Below are 22,457 nucleotides of genomic sequence, written 5' to 3'. Positions count from 1 at the left end.
ATACAAAATTGAAAAAGAAATTTTAAAGAGAAAATACAGCTATAAAGCACTTAATTAATATTAAAGTCAGGCAAATTGACAAAACACACAACCCTGAGCTAAATAATCAAATAATCATCTACAAATTTAACAAAAACACAAATAATCAACTACAAATTTAACAAAAACACAAAGCAGCAGCAGCACAGCCGAACCAGAACCCAGAAAAAATCAAATAACCATTCAATGATTTCAACAAAAACACAAAACAGTAGCAGCGCATCAGAGCCACAAAAAAATTAGTGGTTCGTTCCATTTGCTTCAAGTGTATTGCTATAATTAAAAATTGATACCACACAACAATACAGTTTGGCACAGTCTAGTATTTCGCATTATGGCATAACTAACTCAACAATAATGTAATCAAACACACCTCATGGACCTTTTCAGTCTCATAATCATCGTACAACTCCGCAACAACTTGCCCGCAGTCAATGAGACCAATCATAGAATTAAATTTGCTTTTCTTTATCTCCTCACTACAACAACCATGTCAGTGTGGAACAATCAATCATTTACTAGTTCACTGTACTTTCAAATGCAAACTCACATGGTTATCTCAACTACCGGAAGCTCCGATATCGATTACGCTGAGTCAAGCGAGTTCTCCACGAGCTCTCTAACAGTAGTATAAAGAGATTTTCCTGGCTGATGTGAAATCCACATAATATAAATACAAACAAATCACAAAATTAATAGAAACATAAAAATCAGACACGCCACTCCTACATTATCAAATCCTGCAATGTTCTTGTTCTCAGCAAAGAATTTCGGGGAGATTCTGCAAATTTGAACAAAGACATAAAACCCTATAATCAATATAATCATTCAATGATTTGTTGATTTCAGAACAAAGAGTCAAAGAATAAAACAAAAAACGAAGAACAAGTGCACACCAAAGTCACTGACCATCGAGAGGGCGACGAACAGGACGAATCCAATGGAGGATGGGGAGAACTTACTTTCCCATCAGGCACTGAAACAACAGACTCAGTTCCAGAACAAATAATCACCCTAACCTTCAAATCAATAACTATTTCAACAAAAATTCAGAAACATCATTCTCAAAAATTAAAAAATGGCAGCAGCAGGCCAGCAACATAACAAATCCATTTCAACAACACAAAACCAATGATTTATGTCATTTCAGATTCAGAAATCACTAATTATCAGACATTCAAGTTTTAACACAGACTCAACAGAGCATAAAAGGGAATCACTAAATAGTGCCACTAACCTTCAATTGAGAGCAAGACGACGCGGCGACACCACGGCAAGCATCTCGAACTCGAAGCCTCGAACAACGAAACTAGAAGAGGACGCGATGTCGACGTGCCGATCTAGGGATTTGGTTTGGAACAGGGGGAGGAGGAGGCTGCGGAGGCACCTACAATGACAAGCGGCGGCGTCGAATCCGTTGAAGAGGCTAGGTTTTTGGTTTGGGTTCTGAATTCTTGAAGAAGCTAGGGTTGGTGAGTGGTGAGGGACTGAGGGCATTTGATTCGCAAAGGCGTTTGGGGGAGGGGGATGAGTGATGCGGCGTGGGTTTGTTTTTTTAAGAAGCGGCCGGTTTCCTGTCCGGCCCAACCGGCCGGTTTTTGGCCGATTTGCCGGTTTTCTAACGGTTTTGAAATCGGCAGTTTTAGAAGGAGGACCGGACCGTTTCTCTCACCGGTTCCTGGTTCAACTGGTTCAACCGGCCAGTTTGGTCCGATTTTATAACATTGCTTATATCCCATTCGATGTCTTGATGTGTTTGTTGAGTGATTTCAAGTTTAGAAGATAAGAATGACTTGAAGAAGTGGAGAGAAAGCATGCAAAAGTGGAGAATTTATGAAGAAAATGAGTTTTGGAAATTTGTTAGGTTGTGCGTACACATGGGTCGTGCACTATGCATCTCTTCCTTGTCTCCGTCATCCCTCTAAGAAGTTCCAATGCACTTGTTGTTGAAAGCCACTTTGCCTACGACCCCGCCATTTGCAAGGAAGACTGTGCACATCTTTGCATTCACATACTGTGACAAACTCTTAATGCCTACGTCAACGACTGCAACTTTTGTCTCCTTCTTCGGTGAAAAGAGAGGTTCATAGAGATCGCTCAAGATTTAGCATCCATGGAAACCAGGTTGAACAATCTCACTCGGTACAATAACGCACTTAGGATGGCACTTTACAGAACCAAAAACACCTGCCATGGCTCGGTTGACAATGCAACTTCTAACGACAGTGCATGCACAGGATAGCAAGCGTATATTCGGGGAGTGTAAGAGCCGGAGTTTTCACGTAGAACCACTTAATCAGAATAGAATAATTCAATTACTCGGAATAGGTTCAAAAATATAAAAGTGATTTTTTTAAAAATATAAACGTGAGATTCGGATTTAGTGGATTTTTCTAAGTGGAAAAATGTTCTCTTTTGAAAATTTTCGCGTAAAAATGCATACCGATAGATTAGCCGGCAGTACCGGCTTAAGTCTATCTAGTATTACATGAGAGAGAATAAAACAGTAGAAAATCTTAGAAAAGATTTTGAATAGCAAATCGGGCACTTATTCTAAAGATTTTGACCCAAAGTCAGGCCAAACGAAACAAAAATGTTACGCGGTTGGATCGGGCTCAAGTTGAGTCCAAGCGCAACATATAAAAGAACATTTTAATGAGCTTTCAGCTTATTTTTCAGTACACACACAAAGAAAGGGGCGCTGGTTTTGAAGAGAAGTGAGGAAGAGGAAGAGCACTATTTATCTCCTCCTTCTTTTCGCCTTATCTTGAGTTACGGAGCTTCGATTGACAAGCCGTTTGTGGCCACGCGAAGCTCTTATTGAGCTCTTTGCTTCTATTTAAATAAAGTGTTAAGAAACTTACTCTTTCCTTCCCATTTTCTCTGCCCTATGTCATCTTTGAAAATGGCTTGTTGGGTTGTTGAGTTTCCTTGTGTTCTTGTTGTTTAGGTGAAATCTAGCTTGGGTGAGTAGTGAGTTTTATCCCAAAACTCATTGGATAAGGTAAGATGTTACTAAACCCTTGTGTTTAGTTGAATGTCATAAACCTAGCTTTGATTCTTGTTGTTTTGCATGATATAGAGTGTTCTTGGTGTTGATTGGTGTTGGCTGAAGACTTGAACACTTGTGGTAAAGTGGTTTTGTGCATGAGGATAATCGGCCAAGATATGGTTTTGGTTTCCTTTATGTAGTATATAATGTTTTGTGAAACTTAGGCTAGTGGCCTTTAAGATAGGTCTGAATAATGTGGTTGTATGATTAATTGTATATAAATGCTATGTTTGATTGTGGTTTAGATGGAGGTTGTATGAGTTTGAATATGATGATAAATATATATATGTTGGTAGATGATGATTATTGATGAGTATGTTGCCTTGATGAGTTATAATGTTGGGTGTTGGTGTTAAAGATGATTATTGATGATGATATAGATTATTGGTTGTTGTGGTTCTTGTTGAGAATGGATGATTGAGAATTTGGTATGAATTTAGGAAGAATTGAAGTTGAAGGAGGGGCGTATTGAGAGTTTTTGATAGTTAGGTGATTGATAAATGTTTGGGGAGTGTCTATAATGATTTTGGGGTTGTTTTGAGTATGTTTGAGTTGGTTAGGTTTGGAAGTTTTGGAAAATTTGAGAATTATCTCATTTGGTAAAAACCTATTTTTGATGAACTTTGGTAGATCATAACTTAAGCCTCATTTTTTGAAATTGGTTGAAAATTATTTTAAATTAAATATTATTTAAAGAGCTTTAAATTGATATAAATTTTGAGGAAAATAGAATTTTGTAGAGGAAGTTATAAACGTTTAAAGTTTGGGGTCTAAAATTAAAATTTCTGCAACTTAACTTTTTTGGACTCTGATATACATGCGTACGTGGACCCATGCCTTATATGCGAATGGTGGCCTCTGTCCAGCACTCCTGCGTAGATGGCCCAAGTATGCGTACGCAAAATGGCCCAATTTTCATGTATGTGTATGCAAACATATTGTATGCGTACACGGATGTACCTTTCTCACCGCGTGCGTACGCATAATAGGGGTGTACGTACGCACAACTCCTGTTTTACTGAAAATATATTTTTCTTCACTTTTAAGGGTTTGCTAGTTTTTCAAACTTCTTTAACTTCTCTTTAAGACTTATGGTTAATAATTAGACCCTAAGACAAGTGAAGATGGGTTAGTTAATTTGAATTGGTGATTTTCTTTGAAGAGTTTAGAGCCAGTGACTTAGGCTTTGGAAGGTTTATGGTTGAGATTAGTGAATGTGGTGTGATGAGGTATTTTTTTTGACGAGGCTTTGAGATTTGGAATGATGATGTTGTATTTAGGGAACTTGAGGATTGATGATGGTGATAATGAGATTGGAACTTGAGAACCTGGAACAGGATGATGATTTTGTTGAATAATGAGAGTGTGCAGGGCAATATATCCCTGGCGTAGCAGATCTTCTGCTGCAAGAGTGAGCCGGGCACTATATCCCTGGGGAGCAGTTAGTATTGACAACCTTTCTGCCGCATGAGTGAACAGGGCAATATATCCATGGCGTAGCAGATCCTCTGCTGCAAGAGTGAGCCAGGCACTATATCTCTGAGATGTGCATTATATGATAGTGTGCATGACACTATATCCCTGGCGTGGCAAAAAGACAACATCATCGGAGATGTGTTGGGTTGGCATTTTGAACCGACAAGTGATATCACAAGCTAAACTAGGATAGACATTCATCATATGCATCTTTTACTTGCTTGTTTACTTTGATTTCTTGAGTTATGCCTATTTGAATAATATGTCTAAATGCTAGTTGGCTTACCTGTTATACCTGAATATTAATTGTGCTTTACTTGGTTGCATTAAATGTGTTTTACTGGCGTTAAGGAGGATCGGGAGACGGTGGCGATGGGATCGCACGGAAGTTAGGTTGGCGAAGGCTGTGGGATATGCAGTGTGATTAGTATTAGTTAGAAATTTTCTAAGTTTAGATAATCCTGTTTATGGTGTTTAATTTAAGTTATTTATTTTTGTTAAGCTTGAATATCTGTTGATGCAAAGTTCTAGGATTGTCTTTGCCTTCCCGAAACCTTATATCTTATATATTGAGCACTGTTACCATATTGAGAACCTCCGATTCTCATACCATTGATGAACCACTATTTTATGGTTTATTTTGTATTGAATTAAGTGGATTTTGTCAACTATTCTCACACTTATTCATGTGAATTGCATGTTTGTAAGATTCCTTCCTAATTTTGTGCTATGATTGAAAACATGCTTTATAGGCCTTAAAAATACTAAATTTTAATTCTTTTTTGTTACCATTCAATGCCGTGATGCGTTTGTTGAGTGTTTTCAGAGTTATAGAGCAAGAATGGCTTAGAGGATGAATAGGAAGCATGCTAAAGTGGAAGAACCACAAGAAATTGAAGATTTAAGAAGCTAGCTTCGACGTGTACGTGTGGCAAGTGTCACGTGCCTCAGTAAAGTGAATACGTTGGGGGTAATTTTCAGGCTGCTTTTGGCCCATTTTCAAGCTCGAAAATGAAGAGAAGAGGCTGGGAAGTGAAGCTGGAGAACCAATCATTCAACCATTCAATTAATTCATACACACACTTTAGTTTTAGTTAGATGTAAGATTCTAGAGAGAGAGAGGCTCTCTCCTCTCTCTAGGTTTTAGGGTTTCTTCTTTTATTTTCAATCTCATATAGGTTTAGGTTCTACTTTTTATATTGATTCAAGTTCCTCTTTCAATTTCTTGTTGTTACCTCTTTGCTTTCTTAGTTTTATATGTTGTTTCCTTTATCTTGTTGCTTTATTGTTCATGACTCTTTGTTGATTCCAATTTCCTTTTTATGCACTTTGAGATATTTTATGTTTATTGTCGCTTTCTTTAATTTGTTGTTATTGTTTTCTTGCAATTGTTAGTCTTAGATTTTACTATTTCTTGTTAATTTTCTATATTTTTATTTTGTGTCTTCCAAGTGTTTGAAAAAAATGCTTGGTTGGATTTTAAAATAGATTTTTGTGTTCTTAGTTTGGATTGAGTAATTTGGAGACTCTTGAATTGTCAAAGTCTCTTGTTGATTGGTGATTGAAAGTTGCTAGTTGGCTTGAGCTTCACTAAATCTAGTCTTTAATTAGGACTTGTGAACTTAAGTTGATTTTGCTCACTTGACTTTTCTTCAATTGTTAGAGGTTAACTAAGTGAAATAAAAAGGTAACTACCATCACAATTGACGATGATAATGAGGATAGGAATTCCAATTCTCAACCCTTGCTAGAACTTTTCTTAGTTGTTAGTTTATTTTCCTGTTATTTGCATTCCTTGTTCAACATTCAAAAGCCCCAAAATATTTTTCCATAACCAATAATAAGTACACCTCCCTACAATTCCTTTGAGAGACGACCCAAGGTTTAAATACTTCGGTTATTTTTATTAGTTTGCATTGTGACAAACAAATTAAACGTTGACTGAGGATAATTTGTTATTGGTTTAGAACTATACTTGCAACGTGATTTTTTTGAGAAATTCTTTACCGACATTTATCCTCCGTCAACCATATGTTGTTGTTGTTTTTCAGATGCAGGTCGCAACCCACCTCAGTGAGTTGCAGATGGTGACAGAGCAGAGGATCTTTTGTTATCTTTGTATTTTGATTTTTATGTTGTAGTTCTCTCACTTTTGTTGTCATACTATGTTGCATTAGAGGCGTACTTTGAGAGATAAGTTGTATACACTGTTTAACTCAAAAACTCTGTTATGTCTGTTTATAACTAGTTGGCCTAAACTCCGCGGGCTGCAGATGGCACTCTATGACTATCATACTTGTATATATATATATATATATATATATATATATATATATATATATATATATATATATATATATATATATCTTGACTATTATTATATTACATCTTATGTTGTATCTTGTGCCTTCATGCTTTTAGTTATCATGTGTGAACGCTTCGTGCTTTGTAAATCCGCTTTCATGCGATTTTGAGCTTTTATTCCTTCATCGAGCTTCTAGTATATTGTTTGAGCTTTAGAACTGTCGTAATGCTTTATTATCCTTTGCTTTATGTCTAGAGGTAAGGTTTAGGGTAACCGGAGTGTTATAGAGAGTATTAGGTCAATTTCTACAAGTCATTTTCCACTCAGTCCTGCCACAGAACCGTTTCTTTTCGATTTACCACTCTTAAAACTCCTCCTATATTGTCAAAATCTAACTGTAGTATCAAATCTTCTCTTCCTAGTATGAAAAGCTTAATGGCATCTTTATCAACGATGTCTATCATATTAATGCTAATTACCATGTCCATAATGATCTTATCCATCTATCGTTGTTTTGTATTTTTATTTATTCTCATATAGTCATTCTTCTTATATCATACACCTTTCTAAATTCACAAATGCATTCCCACATAAGCATAAAAAATTTCAACCATACATTTAACAAACCTAATCACCGAAAGCATATATTTAACAAGCCTAATCACCAAAACATAACAAGTATTTGATCTAATACAAATTTATACATATTAATCAAAGAATTCCTGATTACATGTAATGCATTCGTATTAATTACCAATATATTTTACTACTACTTTACGTAAAATACCTTACAACTTTCTTTATTTATTGTTCGGCGTTAACAACCTTCCAAAACCTAAGACAATTATTCTACTAAATATTGGACTCTATTAAATTCTTTCTCACTCAGCCCACTCCACGTGTTAAATTTCAAAAAAATAAAATAAAATAAAACAACATACATCAGCCTCTTACTAGCAACCCATTTAACGAATAGGCCCATTATGTTATACATACCGACACTATAAGATTTTTGTTTATTTGTGGCAGTTTTTTCTCTTATTTGTGGAGGTTTATAACCCCCACCGAATAGTTTGTGGGAGTTCTTAAAATCTCCAAAATTTGAGGTGTCACGAGATCTTTTGTGGAGATTTTTAAAAACCTCCGCAATCTATTCAGTGTGTGATTTTGTGTGTGTTTAGTGGGGTTTTATATTGAACTTTTGTGGCAGTTCTTGGTCAATGTTTGTGGTGATTTAAAACTCCCACAAAAAGACTTTTCGTTTTAAAAATAATAACTGTTTTGTAGAGGTTTCAAATCAGTCAATATAATTTTTAAAAATTAATCTATATTATTATTACACTACTAATCATTTATTATTAAAAAGAAATACTTTAAAACAAAATATAGTACACTACCATCATTTTCCAATCACATTATTACAACTACAAAATATTAAAAATAACATGATAAAATACAGACTTATGTCCAAACTCTTGAACAATGAATATAACTATAGAATATAACTATAGAAGAGATTATAACTATAGAATATTAGTCCATAAAGCTGCATGAGATGACATAGCCATCAATAGACAGAAGAACATATCTTCAATCGCAAATAAAGTTAAGAAACTAGAAACACATTATACAAATGCCACATGAGAGTCAAATCCCAGAGATAAAAGTCAAAATACTGCCTAAGTTTTTATTTCAGGGGTGTATAGTTCTTAAAATATAATTAATAACAAAAAAACGTAGACAAATCGTTAGTTATTCAAGAAAGTTAAACATTACCGTGTTATTTGCTTGCAGTAGAGACTGTCGCTATGTATGCAAATCTTGAAGAATAGAAACCCCAAGATCTTCTGTATCAAATATTGTTCTTCTACTATCCTCAATACATTTCTTTAATTTTGATTGAAAGAACTCTTGATGATTCTAAATTTTAAATATAGAAGTAATCAATTCATCATGACCTCTTATACTCCATACTCTAAGACTACCTATTCTAGTATAAAGTTTCTATATTTTGATTAGTTTTTTCTTAGATGTTTCATCCTATTATATATGTGTATTCCTCCCCTGATAGAAAATGACTTGTATTTCATAATATATATATATATATATATATATATATATATATAGCCGACACAAAGCACTTATAGGCCTTATCGCCAAGAAGTCCTTTTCAATTTGAGACTTTTGATTAATTGTTTCCCAATAAACCGAGCTTCAATGAATCATCTCTAACTCACTTTCATCCCAAAAAATCTAAGATCAAAAGAAATACCATAGTAAATAATATAGTTTATAATAACACAAGGTAATGAAATGTGTAAAAGAAAAACAAATAAATCATAGTCATACACCATGTAACAAGAACAATTTTTACCATGTTAAAAAGATAAAGATCATTACTCAAAAACCAAAATGAAAAGAAAACCTGCCGTGTTAAGTCAACTCCTCTTGCCATGGTAGACGGCAGATATAAGGATTCCACTGGGAGTCCTGCATATAGAGAGAGATATTTCAGATATACAAGCAAGCTTCTAGATTTTACCAAGAACAAAACTCAAAAGTTTGCAAAAGTTCAACAATTCCCAAATTTCAGATGAAACCTTTTACAGAAACATGATAACAATGGTACCTGATCCAATTTCTCCTCAATTAGAAGAAGAATAGCAAGTTTTGCAACATTCACAACTTCCTCACTGATAAGAGATTTGATCTTAGCAGGGAGATTATCTGCTGTTATTTACTACAAAACCAATTACAAATACTATGTTATCAAGAGTGACTTGTCACTATGACATATAAAAAGCAAGCCATAACATATAGTTTGAGGAAAGATTAAGAGTGGATGCCTACCACTCTATAAGGAACCTTCAAAATACAATCTCTGGCTTTTATCGCCTTAGAAGCAAACAGAGACCTAGATGCAAGACACAAATTAATAGTTACTAAACCACCATTAATTAATATAATAATATATAATATAAACAGAGAGATGTTCCATCTTCATTATATCATTCTGTGTTATGACTTATGTGGAATATTTACCCATAAACTACGCCTAAATTCACAACCATTCTTACTATTCGATTTCACGAATGATGACAAAGGAAACAATAAGCATGCAGTTAAGAGCTAGAACCTGGTAGGTTTTCATTTCTTACATTACAACATCAATCTTTTTCCAACTAAAGTGGGAGGAAAGTATGAAGCCTTCTTTTTCCAACACATAAAACAATCAAAACCATTGCTACTACTAGCAGTCTAATATAAACAAAGAATTCAATGTTATGGTGTCATGAAAAGTCAATTATACTCACTCTGACAAACAAGTATCAATTTGTAAACTGAGCCTGTTCAAATATTCAGTAGGGCTACGTCTCATATCCTCTTCCAGTTGATGCAATTCCTGATTTGAAAGAAACTTCCCTAGCATTAGTAATTAGGAATGCACAAATAATATTGCTAGCTAGCTTATAATCATTCACCTTAAATATCTCATACTAGGAATTAGAATTAATTAGGTTCATATAGAGATCAAGGATATAGGCAATAGATAACTTCATTATGATGAAATTTTAAACAGCAGTAGCAGTTATATATATCTTTATGTTGGTAGATTGAATAAAATCAATCAATTAATTCAGTCAAATATGAGTCCCCTTTTTTTCAAGTGCTCTTAATACCTTCTTTGCAGCTTTATACTTCTCCCGGGCAATTTCTTCACATCGGACAGTAGCAAGCATAACGATAAAGCTTCAAAAGAGATTAGTCCTTGAGAAGAGTTGGACCAACAGCAAGCAAACTCTTCCAACCTGAATCAATAAAAGAAATTACCAAATCGTGATAAGAGATGGACCAACAGCTCGCATAACAATTAAAAAATAATTCAAATAAAGCAAGCAGGGGATTTCAATTATCTTCAATTTAAATGTGTTGTAATGACTCTTTAAGTTACTCATCTGCAACAGAACAAAAACAATCAAAGATAATATGACTACAACTTCTATCAAAGCTTTTTTATTTTTCATGCAATGATATATTAAAGATCCTAGTTCAGTTCATGGAAACTTTTACAAAGTAGGAACAAATCCTCACCTCAATGACTCGGAACGACATGAGAATTAGTTCCACAAGATTTGATAACTTCAATCGCACTATCGCAGCTTCAATCGAAGCTTCCAAAGTCTTTCGCTCGCTCGCCTTACAGATCTACTCAGCCAGCACCACCGAGTCTGCGCCCAAACCACTCTTTGAGTGCTTCAAGCCGCTGGAGCAAAAGTAGAATCAGCGGCAGCGCCCACCGTGAAAGACAACGCAGAAGCCTAAGATCTAAAGCATTACTATCCCGAGAGGCGAGAGCTCCATGAATTGAGAAGCTCCACGATCACCTCGTCCTCATAACTCCACTAGCGACGCTTTGATGGAGGAGACATGGCGGCAACCGCAGCGAGGAGATGAATGGCAGTGGCTGGAATCGATATTTTAGGGTTCAGACCTCTCTCTCTCTCTCTCTCTCTCTCTCTCTCAGAACTCTTCTGATTTTTTTGTATGATTTGTTAATATTTGTTTGGTTTGGCCTTTTAATAATTAATTGGGTTAAGATTATTATAACAGTGGGAGTTTTTGTTATATTATTTAAAATTATTACAAATAAAATATACTATGGAGGTTTTAATAATTCCCACTAAAAAATTTCCACAAATAAATAAGAATTTTGTAGTGCGATATTTCAACCAAAAGGCAAACAACATCTCGACTCGACTACGTTTATCCAGCCTCTTTCCACAAACTACTATGGCTAGCTCTGTAAGACTCATAATTTTTAGAAAATCTTATTATGAGCTCATTTCGATTTATTTATTCATTAAGTACTTTAATCTCAGAAATTACTTTATTAAAGATAATTAAATTTTTTTTGATTAATTGGATTTAAAATATTTTAAGGTTTTATCTGATTTTATAATTATCGAATTTATTTTCTATATTTAAATTATAAAGATTAGTAATTATAAAATAATTTAGAATTTTATATAATTTAATTTAATTAATTGAGATTTTGGAATTTAATACTTTAATTTTTATAAAATAAAATTAATTATATTATCTTCAATTTTAAATTAGAATACTTGATTAAAAATTAATTAGCAAATTGATAATTAAGTAATATTTTTTAAAGTAATTTTAAGAGAATAAATTGGATTTCAAATAAATACAATATACCCTAATTAACCCAAATATCCCCAAATTAATTTCTAACTCTAAAATTCAAAACACACTATAACCCTAACCTAACCTAGCCACCGTCTCACTACCACTCTCCTAACCTAGCCCATCCCTTTAGAAAGAAAGAAAGAAGAAAATGGAGAAAGAGGAGGGAGAAACAGAGAAAGAAAAGAGAAGTAAATGGGGAACAGAGAAGAAAGAGAGGAAAGAGAGGAAGGAGCTAGCCGTCACTGCCGTTGGAGCCGCATCACCATCGAACCTGCCGCTGTCACCGAAAGGAAGCCTGTCGCTGTCGGTCACTGCCGTAGGGAAGCAAGAACTGCGAAGGGAGAGGGAGCTGCCGCCGCGCCAGTTGCCATCGCTATGGAAGGTGGAGCAGCCACGGAAGAGAGTTACGACAGAGAGAAGGTCCGCGGAGGGCTCACCGCTATTTGTGCCTTCCGTTGCTATTAGCTTCGCGTAGAGCTCCCATGGATGTCACCGTTAAGTTGTCCTGTCACCGCCAGATCCATTGACGCCGCTGATGGCGAAGAAAGAGAGAAAGACGTGCGAACTGAGGGGAGAAGAGGAGTGTCACCACCGTTGGTTCTTTGCCATTGCCGCCACTGCTGTTGGAAGCTGCGCCACCGCGGCTGTGGTTTGCCAAAAACTGTAGCTGAAGCCTCTGTTTTCTTGGAATTTGATTATCATGAGTTACTTTGTCATCAGTAAAGGTCCCCGCAGCTATTGCCGCTTCTTTGCCTCATTTCTCTTTAGCTGCAATAAATTATTGTAACCTTGATATCCTAACTACTATTATTCTACTATAGATTATTGAGAATTTCGCGATATTAACGTTCTATGGTAGAGTTCCAGTAATTGCATGGTTGAAATAAAAGCTGTTTCGGTTGTTGCAAAAGTAAATGGAGTTGTGGATGCTGTTGTCGCTAAGTGCGGGCCGAGAGAAAAGGGTTTCTTTGACGCATTTGGTTTATGGGTTTCGATTATTCGAGATAGGGGCTCTTTTCTTAAACTTATTTTACTTTCGAAAGTTGTTACAAGTTGATATTAATGCGAAAAGTATATTTTTGTGATTTCGTAAGTCTTTTGGACTGAATTGAGTTGCACTGGATGATTGTAATTGTCTGTTTGGTGGAATTATTGACTGTTTGAGAAAGTTGTATATTTTGAGTCATTGATTTTGTTAAATTGGCAGTTGTCGAATTGATTTTCTTGATGTTTGAAAATGTTTTGTTATTGAAAATAAATTGATTTTAGAAAAGATTTAATATTAGAATTGGTTTGGTTAGGAAGAGAGTTAATATTCAAATTTGGTTTGATAATGAACCTGATTTGATATTGGAATTTGGTTTAAAACAGATTTGAAAAGAATTTGATATTTGGAAATGGTTTGATTATTGAAAATGATTTGCTATTTGGAAATGGTTGAGAAGAGTTTGAGGAATGTTTGGATAGGACTCGAGAAGGGTGACAGTGTCCGAGTTTTAGAGGAGATACTACCGAAATTTTTATAAAAATTGGAGGCTTCATTTGAAGTGAGTTATTTAGAAAAGAATGAATTGATGATGATAATAATATTGATAAATAATGAATTAAAAAGTAAATGTGACTTGTAAAATTGAGACAAATTATTGGCCCTCTATACGTAAGATGTGACCGGGCACTTTAATTCCCTGGGTTCCCCCATGTGCATGCATATATATATGAATTTGAGTTTGGGGTAGCTTTCCCATGTATAAATTTGAGCTTGGGATTTTGTCTCCCCCATAGATGAGCTTGGAATTTTTCCATGGTTATTTTTTAGCTTGGGGATGCGCGTACAGATGGACTGTCCATGGTTAGCTACCAGGACATGTCGGACTGGCTATATAACCTACAGATGTTACCATCAGTCATAGGATAGGCATACATCATATGTATATGTATGTTTTGCTTGGGTGTGCATTGTTTTGGTTTGCCTATTTGTTTAACTATGCTTATCTGCTATTTGGCCTGCTTGCTGTATTTGCATTCTATCTGTATTTTCCTTGTTTGTATTGTATGTATGTGCAACTGAGAGATCCCTCATGCTGGTGAAACTGAGGGTTGTTTACTTGATGTGATGATTTGATCGCTGATTTGATTGAGTTGCTTGAGCTGGGGGCCGTGATTGGTTTCTGATTAAGGTTTTAGTAAAGTATGAAAAATCATGCTGGTCCAGCTTAGACTTAATAAACCTATGCTTGGAGCAAGTTAGTCATTTATACAGTCTAGGAAACTGATTAAGATTTTTTTACAAGGAAAAGAAAGGTTTTGGATTTTTTGGATAATTAAAATATTGGTTTTTGAAAAGGTTTTGGATAATTAACCGTTAGATTTTAAAAAGATTCATAGGATGAACGATAATCACTGCCTTGAAATCAATTCTTCTCTTTATATGTATCTTCTTATAACAATTCTTAAACCCTCTACTAAGAACTCTTTCGAGGACATTATTCTCACCTCCTACAGTTTCATCTTTTTAGGACGGACAAGGAAGCTTGCGGAATTTTGTTAAGTTCTTAGATATGTTATTTTATTTTGTATACATATGTTATAGACTTTCTCTCACATTTATTATTATATTTTTGTAAGAGGGATAGGAGTCGTGACTGTAATAATATATATGTATATAATAGTTGTAAGTTGCTTGAGCAAGAAGTTTTGTATATATGTATATGCTTATTTATTTTCAGTTAAAAAGTATTTTTGTTTTTATTAAAAAGAAATCAACAATACGGTTTCGAGTCAAAGGCTCCTATTTTATTATTAAATATATGAAGTCATTGTAATACTTCTCGCTATCAGAGTGACGCAACCGGAAGCGTGACATTCTGATAGTGGTGCACGAAATTGTGATCTCTAACAATGGCATTCAACTTGGTATGCGCATCTACTAACTCAGCACTTTCTTCACAACTCCGCACAACTAACCAGCAAGTCCACTGAGTCGTCCAAGTAATAAACCTTACGTGAGTAAGGGTCGATCCCACGGAGATTGTTGGTATGAAGCAAGCTATGGTCATCTTGTAATTCTCAGTTAGGCGAATAATAAATAGTTATGGAGTTTTCGAATAATAATAATAAATAAACAGAAAATAAAGATAGAAATACTTATGTAAATTATTTGTAAGAATTTTAGATAAGTATATGGAGATGTTGTGTTCCTTTTGGACCTCTGCAACATACTGCTTTCATACTTTCAATCCTTCTTACTTATTTCCATGGCAAGCTGTATGTAGGGCATCACCGTTGTCAATGGCTACTTCCCATCCTCTCAGTGAAAAAGGTCCAAATTCTCTTGTCACAACACGGCTAATCATCTGTCGGTTCTCGATCATGTCGGAATAGAATCCATTGATTCTTTTGCGTTTGTCATCACGCCTAACAATCACGAGTTTGAAGCTCGTCATAGTCATTCAATCTCTAAATCCTACTCGGAATACCACAGACAAGGTTTAGACTTTTCGGATTCTCAGGAATGGCCGCCAATAATTCTAGCTTATACCACGAAGATTCTGATCAAGGAATCCAAGAGATATGCGCTCGTTCTAAGGTAGAAGGGAAGTGGTTGTTAATCACGCGTTCATAAGGATGGATGATGATGAGTGTCACGGATCATCACATCCATCAGGTTGAAGTGCAACGGATATCTTAGAACACGAATAAGCTGAATTGAATATAAAATAGTAGTAATTGCATTAAAACTCGAGGTACAGTAGAGCTCCACACCCTTAATCTATGGTGTGTAGAAACTCTACCGTTGAAAATACATAAGTGATGGTCCAGGCATGGCCGAATGGCTAGCCCCCATAAACGTGATCAAAAGATCATAAAGTAATCCAAAAATAATCCAAATATGTCTAATACAATAGTATAATGTCCTATTTATACTAGACTAGTTACTAGGGTTTACAGAAATAAGTCTAAATGCAGAAATCCACTTCCGGGGCCCACTTTGGTGTGTGCTTGGGCTGAGCTTGAGCTTTACACGTGCAGAGGCTTCTCTTGGAATTAAACGCCAAGTTGTAACGTGTTTTTGGCGTTTAACTCTGGTTTGTGACGTGTTTCTGGCGTTTGACTCCAGAATGCAGCATGGAACTGGCGTTGAACGCCATTTTGCGTTGTCTAATCTCGAATAAAGTATGGACTATTATATATTTCTGGAAAGCTCTGGATGTCTACTTTCCAACGCCGTTGAGAGCGCTCCATTTGGAGTTCTATAGTTCCAGAAAATCTATTTCAAGTGCAGGGAGGTCAGAATCCAACAACATCAGCAGTCCTTTGTCAGCCTCCTTATCAGAGTTTTGCTCAGGTCCCTCAATTTCAGCCAGAAAATACCTGAAATTACAGAAAAACACACAAACTTGTAGTAAAGTCCAGAAATGTGAATTTTGCATAAAACTAATGAAAACATCCCTAAAAGTAGCTAGATCCTACTAGAAACTACCTAAAAACAATGCCAAAAAGCGTATAAATTATCCGCTCATCAGATAGCAAGGGTGTTACAAGCTCACTTCTTAGAGATGTGTGAAAAATTCAAACTTTCAAATGAAGCCAAATATAACAAGGGATGAGCCTATTCCTTGCGCACCATGCACCTCTCTTTATTGCTGTCTATAATACAGGATTTTTATCTGATCATCACCATTAACATTTTTACATTAAATCTATATGGCTAAAGCGATTGGAATAAAAAACTTCCAGCTTCATACAATGGAACAAGTGATAACCTTTCTATACTAAATTAAGAGGCTATTTTTTCTTTTGTATTAATATAATTGTTTAAATCTAATTTACAAAATATGTAATACAACTAAAAATTTTGTTAAATAATCATTTTGGTTGAAATACAGATGATCTATATGTTATAATTTGGCTTAATTAACATTAAACTCAAATTTGTGATATTAAAATTGGATTAATATACAATAGTTATCCTATATTATTTTAACTCAATTCTTGGTTGTAGCTGATCATATAGACGTTGAGACAAATATGCTTTATTCGATTATAAAAGAACTTGAGAACAAAGGTAAAATGTATCCTTTTAGAAAGTGAAAGAGAAGAATTATCAATTTGTACAGATATTAAGTTGAGCGTTAAAATACCTTTTGTAGTACCCACAATCTCCTTCTTAATAGTCCAAACTATAACTCTTCCGCCTAAAAGGAGGATTGCATCAAAGGTCCAGAAGGGACAAGATATACTTCAGAATAATTACTATATAAGAACAATAGATATCACTTGTTTAGTTCTTTTTAAAAAAACTTTGCTGAACAAAGGCTAAAAAAAGAAAGCAAAAAACAAATGACAAGGAACAAGGATGACAGGGAGAAGTCCTATAATTTAGATCACCTAGAAGTAATTGAAGTAGGGGAGGGTTGACTATAGCCAAACTCATGTGTGGCAATTACCACAGGCACCATATTTGGTGAATCAATTACCACACCATTTGTGTAAAACCCGGTTAATTAATGACTAATTAACTCATAAATGATAATTTATTCTATAAAGCCAAAAAATGTGATTTTTATGACTTAATATGATAGAGGAGATTGAAAAGAGAATTTCAATACCAATTTTATAGAAATCGGACCAAGATTGGACCGAACGGGCCAAACCAGGCCAATCGAACCTATATGGGCCCTTGGCCCAACCAAACTAAAACTAAAATCCTCATTTCAGCACTCTCTCTCCTCACTTAACACTCATTCACCTTGGAAATGGAGGCACAAAGGGGAAGAACATTTTCTCAAGTTTTAACCCTTGTTTGATCTTCAAACCACCATAACTTTTGATCTAGAGCTCCGACTGCCGCACCATTTACGGCCACGCATTCACCGCGAAGAGCTCTACAAAACCCACTACTTTATTCTTGAGGTAAGCCACGATTTTGGTTCAGTTTCTCATCCCCAAATTCAAATTTCATGAGGAAAAGTGTTGAGATTTTGGGCTCTTTGATGTTATAGGACGCAACTCTCTTGAAGGAGAAGATTAATCTTGTCTCCTTGAACCTTGGGTGTGGTAAGATTCTCAACCCTGGTGTAATTTGTTGTTCTATGATGTTTGGGTATTGAGATGTTGTATTTGGGTATGATGATTGTGGCTTAGGTGCGCCAGTGTTGCTGGTAAAAAAAAGGACGGGAGTATGCAGCTCTGTGTGGACTACAGGCAGCTGAACAAGGTTACAATAAAGAATTAGTACCCACTGCCGAGGATTGAAGATCTCATGTATCAGTTACAAGGAGTTGGGGTTTTCTCCGAGATCGATTTGCGATCCGGTTATTACCAGATAAGGGTGAGGGGTGAGGATATCCTTAAGACCGCTTTCAGGACTCGTTATGGTCATTACGAGTATACTGTAATGTCTTTTGGATTGACAAATGCTCCTGCAGTGTTTATGAATTATATGAACAGAGTATTTCGTCCATTTCTGGATAAATTTGTTGTTGTCTTCATTGATGACATACTGATTTATTCCAAGATTGAAGAAGAGCATGCAGAACACTTGAGGACCATGTTACAGATACTAAAGGAAAAGAAGCTCTATGCGAAACTGTCTAAATGCGAATTCTGGAAGAAGGACGTGAAATTTCTGGGTCATGTGGTGAGTAAACAAGGGATAGCAGTAGACCCATCTAAGGTGGAGGCCGTAATGAATTGAGGGCGACCAACCTCAGTAATTGAGATAAGAAGTTTTTTGGGCTTAGCTGGCTATTACCGAAGATTCATCAAAGGCTTTTCACAAAGAGCTTTGCCATTGACGAGGTTAACCCGCAAGAACGCGCCATTTGTTTGGACTCTTGAGTTTGAGGAGAGCTTTCAGGCGTTGAAGCAAAAGCTGACCATTGCACCTGTGTTGGTTTTACCTGAGCCAAATGAGTCGTTCGAGGTGTACTGTGATGCCTCACTAAAGGGTCTAGGGTGCGTGCTGATGCAGCATCGTAATGTGGTGGCGCATGTCTCACGTCAGTTGAGACCTCACAAAGTTAATTATCCTACGCACGATTTGGAGCTCGCTGCGGTTGTGTTTGCACTAAAGGTGTGGAGGCATTACCTCTATGGGGTTAAATTCCAAGTTTTCTCTGATCACAAGAGCTTGAAATATCTTTTTGATCAGAAAGAGCTTAATATGAGACAAAGGAGGTGGATGGAATTATTAAAGGACTATGACTTTGAGTTGAATTACCATCCGGGAAAGACGAATGTAATGGCGGATGCGTTAAGTCGAAAGTCGTTGTATGCGGCTTGGATGATGCTCCTAGAAGAGGAGTTTCTCAAGGGATTCGAGAGTCTGAAAATTGGTGTTCAAGAAGTGCCTGGGACTCTATGTTTGAGTCGATTACAGATCTCCAGTAATTTTAAATCCGAACTTCTAAAGGCTTATGAAAATGATGAAGCGCTATAGAAGGTGTTACCAGCTACTGAGCAAGGGAAACAGTGGAGAGTGTCGGAGGATAAAGATGGGTTATGGAGATTCAAGGGTAGGATCATTGTACCAGATGTTGGCACTTTGCGGCAAGATATCTTAAAAGAAGCACACAAAAGTGGATTCTCCTTTCACCCGGGAAGTACTAAGATGTACCATGATTTAAAGGCGATGTTTTGGTGGCCGGGTATGAAGAATGATGTGGCAGAATATGTTATAAAGTGTTTGACCTATCAGAAGTTGAAGATCGAACACCAAAGACCTGCTGGGATGTTGCAACCTTTAGAGGTTCCGCAATGGAAGTGGCAAAGCATTACAATGGACTTTGTGTGGGGATTGCCAAGGACTAGGGCTGGTTTTGTTGCTGTCTGGGTGATTGTGGACTGACTGTCGAAGTTAGCTCACTTTTTACCCATTCGGATGACGTACACCCTTGAGGAGCTAGCACAGTTATACATAAAGGAAATCGTGAGACTTTATAGTGTACCTGCTACTATAATTTCTGACAAAGATCCTCGTTTCACTTCGAGGTTTTAGGGTGCATTTCAGAAAGCTTTTTGAACCCGATTAAGCTTGAGCACAGCTTACCATCCTCAAACAGATGCTCAATCCGAGAGGACGATCCAAACCTTTGAAGATATGTTGAGGGCTTGTGTTCCGGATCAGCCGGTGAGCTGGGATTGATATATGTCGCTAGTGGAGTTTGCGTATAATAATAGCTGCCATGCGAGCATCGGAATGACTCCTATGAGGCTTTATATGGGAGAAAATGTCAATCTTCGCTATGCTGGTATGAAGCTGGGGAGAAAGGCTTGTTGGGGCAAGAAATGATAGCTGAGACCACTGAACAAGTCAAGAAAATCCGAGATAGGATACTTACTGCGCAGAGTCGTCAGAAGAGTTACACCGACCAAAGGCAGAAGCCCTTGGAATTTGAGGGAGGAGATCATGTTTTCCTTAAGGTTACTCTGACCGCAGGAGTAGGTAGGTGATTAAAGCAAAGAAGTTGAATCCTCGGTACATTGGTCCATTTCAAATTCTAGAGAGGGTTGGACCGGTGGCTGATGAGCGGATAATTTATACGCTTTTTGGCATTGTTTTTAGTATGTTTTTAGTATATTTTAGTTAGTTTTTATTATATTTTTATTAGTTTTTAGTTAAAATTCACTTTTCTGGACTTTACTTTGAGTTTGTGTGTTTTTCTAAGATTTCAAGTATTTTCTGGCTGAAATTGAGGGTCCTGAGCAAAAATCTGATTCAGAGGCTGAAAAGGACTGCAGATGTTGTTGGATTCTGACCTCCCTGCACTCAAAGTGGATTTTCTGGAGTTATAGAAGTTCAATTGGTGCGCTCTCAATGGCGTTGGAAAGTAGACATCCTGGGCTTTCCAGCAATGTATAATATTCCATACTTTGCCCGAGATTTGATGGCCCAAACTGGCATTGCAAATCAGCTTCAGAATTCCCAGCGTTTAACGCCGGAACTGGCATAAAAATTGGAGTTAAACGCCCAAACTGGCATGAAAGCTGGCGTTTAACTCCAGAAAAAGTCTCTACACATGAAAGCTTCAATGCTCAGCCCAAGCACACACTAAGTGGACCCCGTAAGTGGATTTTTATGTCATTTACTCATTTCTGTACATCCTAGGTTACTAGTTCACTATTAATAGGACCTTTTGATATTGTATCTGTACCTTATGACACTTTACACGTTTCTCATTGTATCTTTTACAGTATGAGTCTCTAAACCCCATGGTTGGGGGTGAGGAGCTCTGCTGTGTCTTGATAGATTAATGCAATTACTACTGTTTTTCATTCAATCATGCTTGCTTCCCTTCTAAGATATCACTTGTTCCTAAACCTGATGAATGTGATGATCTGTGACACTCATAATCATTCTCACCTATGAACGTGTGCCTGACAACCACCTCCGTTCTACCTTAGATTGAGTAGATATCTCTTGGATTCGTTAATCAGAATCTTCATGGTATAAGCTAGAATTGATGGCGGCATTCAAGAGAATCCAGAAAGTCTAAACCTTGTCTGTGGTATTCTGAGTAGGATTCAAGGATTGAATGACTGTGACGAGTTTCAAACTCCTGAGGGTTGGGCGTTAGTGACAAACGCAAAAGAATCATTGGATTCTATTCCAACCCGATTGAGAACCGACAGATGATTAGCCGTGCCGTGACAGGGCGCGTTGAACATTTTCACTGAGAGGATGGGAGGTAGCCATTGACAACGGTGAAACCCTACATACAGCTTGCCATGGAAGGAGCCTTGCGTGCTTGAAGAAGAAGACAGTAGGAAAGCAGAGGTTCAGAAGATAGAGCATCTCCAAAACCTCAACCTGTTCACCATTACTGCAAAATAAGTACTTATTTCATGTTCTTTTGCTTTTTACAATCACCCCTGATAATTATTGATATCCTGACTAAGAGTTACAAGATAACCATAGCTTGCTTCAAGCCGACAATCTCCGTGGGATTGACCCTTACTCACGTAAGGTATTACTTGGACGACCCAGTGCACTTGCTGGTTAGTTGTGCGGGATTGCAAAAGTGTGATTGCAATTTCGTGCACCAAGTTTTTGGCGCCGTTGCCGGGGATTGTTCGAGTTTGGACAACTGACGGTTTATCTTGTTGCTTATATTAGGACTGTTTTATTTTTTTTGTTGGTTTAGAGTCCTTTTATTTGAGTTTAGTTTCATATTTTAAGTTGGTGTCAATTGCATGCTTTTGTTTTCTTTTATTTTCCGAATTTGCATACCCTTAGTCCTTTCTTGATCCTTAAAAATTCTAAGTTTGGTATCTTCTTTGTGTTTTCCTTTAAGTTTTCAAAAATTTGTGTCTGATTTTCTAAAAATTTCAAGTTTGGTGTCATTTTGTTGTTTTTCTCTTTCCTCATTTCAAAAA

At 36.4% G+C, this 22,457-nt stretch overlaps 2 long non-coding RNA genes across 2 annotated transcripts; both read right to left on the bottom strand.

Annotated features, from left to right (window-relative positions):
• Positions 1–274: 274 nt before the first annotated feature.
• Positions 275–4,558, bottom strand: LOC140184673 (uncharacterized). Its single transcript, XR_011881879.1, has 2 exons — positions 949–4,558; positions 275–820 (listed from the first exon to the last, which is right to left on the bottom strand). It is a non-coding gene; the product is annotated as an uncharacterized lncRNA (long non-coding RNA).
• Positions 4,559–8,535: 3,977 nt separating this feature from the next.
• Positions 8,536–11,447, bottom strand: LOC112800988 (uncharacterized). The gene is made up of 6 exons (XR_003201666.3): positions 10,965–11,447; positions 10,553–10,681; positions 10,187–10,275; positions 9,723–9,786; positions 9,502–9,612; positions 8,536–9,362 (listed from the first exon to the last, which is right to left on the bottom strand). It is a non-coding gene; the product is annotated as an uncharacterized lncRNA (long non-coding RNA).
• Positions 11,448–22,457: the final 11,010 nt, after the last annotated feature.

This window comes from Arachis hypogaea, chromosome 5 (genome assembly GCF_003086295.3).
Source record: "Arachis hypogaea cultivar Tifrunner chromosome 5, arahy.Tifrunner.gnm2.J5K5, whole genome shotgun sequence".
In the NCBI taxonomy this organism is placed as follows: domain Eukaryota; kingdom Viridiplantae; phylum Streptophyta; class Magnoliopsida; order Fabales; family Fabaceae; genus Arachis; species Arachis hypogaea.
This window is presented reverse-complemented; position numbering and strand designations above follow the sequence as displayed.